The sequence below is a fragment of the Apium graveolens genome, chromosome 7 (genome assembly GCF_009905375.1).
Source record: "Apium graveolens cultivar Ventura chromosome 7, ASM990537v1, whole genome shotgun sequence".
Classification (NCBI taxonomy): domain Eukaryota; kingdom Viridiplantae; phylum Streptophyta; class Magnoliopsida; order Apiales; family Apiaceae; genus Apium; species Apium graveolens.
In genome coordinates this window covers 71,092,273-71,095,112 of record NC_133653.1, presented here as the reverse complement: position 1 = coordinate 71,095,112, position 2,840 = coordinate 71,092,273, and the positions used below count along the sequence as shown (strand labels likewise).

General features: G+C 36.2%; 1 non-coding gene across 1 annotated transcript; it reads right to left on the bottom strand.

Annotated features, from left to right (window-relative positions):
• Positions 1–212: 212 nt before the first annotated feature.
• Positions 213–319, bottom strand: LOC141675865 (small nucleolar RNA R71). Its single transcript, XR_012556494.1, has one exon. It is a non-coding gene; the product is annotated as a small nucleolar RNA R71 (small nucleolar RNA).
• Positions 320–2,840: the final 2,521 nt, after the last annotated feature.

Here is a 2,840-nt window from a genome sequence, read left to right as displayed (position 1 = left end):
AAGACCCCAACATGCACATCAGAGATTTCATCGAGATCTGCGACACTTTCAAGTTCAATGGAGTTTTTGAAGATATTATTAAGTTGAGGCTTTTTCCTCCGCGGAATAAAGCTAAGTGCTGGTTACATTCTCTACCACCAAGGTCTACCACTAAATGGGAGGATCTTGCTCAAAAGTTCCTAACTAAATTCTTTTCTATGGCGAAGACTGTTGCAATCAGAAACGCTTTTACTCAATTTGCTCAGCAATCTAGAGAATCTTTATGTAAGGTTTGGGATGGCTACAAAGAGATGCTTAGAAAGTGTCCTCACCATGAGATGCCTGAATGGATGATCATTAACGGTTTCTATAATGGATTGGTTGCTACTTCTAGACCCATGCTTGATGCAACATCAGGAGGAGCCTTGTGGGCTAAAAGCTATGATGAAGCTTATGAATTGATTGAACTGATGGCTGCTAATGAATACCGGAATCCTACTCAGAGACTACCTCAGGGCAATTGTTAGGGCTAGAACACGCGCTAATATTCACGTAAGTAATATAGAATAAATTCTAGTTCATTCCCACAAGGACTGGTTTAGGTTAATTTCAATCAATGTATCTATGCAACACTAGTATATTTATTATCCAATACTAGGACGAATAACAAATTGAGATTGTTTATAACTATGATTAACTAAGAATTATACTAAAGAACATAAACTAGGTGATTAAAGAGAGTTGTATAATATATGACACAAATATGGGATTCTAACTTCATTACTACTTCATTCAATAGCCTTTTTCGTTCTCAACCTTAGCATGCAATGGTGATGACACTAATTAGATAACACGAAACTGATAAACTTCAACTTTCGTTGTACGAATACCGTACTACCTGACATCCACAAAAGAGATAGAAGCTGAATAGACACCAATTATATTGAGACCCTATATGTCTATATAATTTGAAAATATAACTGTTTAATGCGCAAGTTATCTATCATGATTACATAGGGAAAGTAAGATGGTTAAAATTACCTACGAGTCATGCATAACACATACATGAACCTATGCTAGCATGGCAAGTTCTAAACCCTTAAATTCACTTTCGCTTCATTAAAGATTAACGCACTATCTTATAAGTTCGCGACGCTCATAAGATGTATAAGCACAACCAATACTAGGTTATCATACAATCACCACACACTAAGGTATCAAAACAAATTAACTAAAGAAATCCATAAATAAATCCCTTGGAACCCCACGATAACGATTAGCCTATAATCGGACTCATCATCAACGTGGGTTCCGATGAAAGTATGGTATAATAAACATAGTCTTTATACTTAATAAAAGCAAGTACGAAACAAGAGTATAGGTTCACGAATAAGAAAACTAGCATTCAAGATTACAACTTAAAATAAAGAATCACAAGAATAAACTAGATCTTCTTCGCCTTGGTTGATTTGTGCTCTACATTCTTCTTACACCTTTTCCTTAAGCTCTGGTACTTCTTGTTATGAAAAACGAGCATAAGTTATGTTTATAGAGCAGCCCATACAGAGTAGAAGTCTTCTGGATCAAAATTCCCTAAGAAACATGATTTTCTTTTCTCGACTTGGCACGGCCGCGCGCTTGACCAGCGCGGGCGCGCCGACATTCTGCCTTCCTGGCGCGGCCGCGCGCTATCACAGCGGGGGCGCGCCTTCTCTCTAAAAAAAATGCTGACTTCTTCTTTTCTTGCTGATTTGAGCTGGTCTTTTCACGAGCTTTTATTCTAGACACCATCCTAACACCATATTAGCATCCAAACAATGCCAATTCACATGTATTCCTGATAAATGCCTGAAATGCAAAAACACTACAAAAACACGTTAAGATACCAACAACTCGAGTGAAAAACATCAATCCAAAGCTTTACGGAGCGTTATAAATTATCATAAATGCCAGTCAACATACCCCCAAACTTGAACCGATGCTTTTCCTCAAGCATAAACAGAATCGAAGAACAAGAAACAAAAAATGCATGAATACAAACTATATGAATGCAACGATCCCCATAGAATCACTAAACCAATCAACGAGCAACATCTCAACAAATGCAGTTACTCGCACAAAGATCAATCAAACCCCACAAATTATCTTACAAGCCAGAAACGTGCGTGTGTGCAACTGCTTACAAATATACTATCGCAACTAGATCAATAATCGTGACTCACTATTCATCAAGCAATCACAAGCTTATAAATTGAATAAAAGCTAGACTCAAAATGACTTATAACACTTCTATTCTTATAACGGAGTTTTACATGGATTCACGCTTTTATTCTCATCACAAAATAACACAAATATGCTTATATGACCGTGCAATGAGTGAAGTCCACAAAAGACTTATACAATAATACCCATATAGCGAGCGTTAGGTTAGTGGATCCCAGACTATAAAAAATATTAGATCACTAGGCACAAAGTCCCCTAAGAACTTAATAACTCGAGTATGAAAGAGCCCACTCGTGATCAATTATGCATAAACACATATTTTTTCTTGTTTTTTTTTTCTTTTCTTTCACAAATTTCTAAACGAGTGCGTTTCACTCCATCTCGTTTAACCCTAGATTACTTATATAAAATGAGCCGGCTACTAGCCATTTGACACCAGGCTACTAGCCATTTGACACCTAGCCATAACAAATAGCAATGAAATCCAATTTTCTCCAATTTTTAAATATTCATGTTATTTTATCATTAAGAGAATATTCTAAATTCTAAATATAAACAAGCGAATAAACTTCGACAAATAAATAAACCATGACCATGATCTAGCCCTCAAACAACCTATAATACTTAGTGAAATAAAA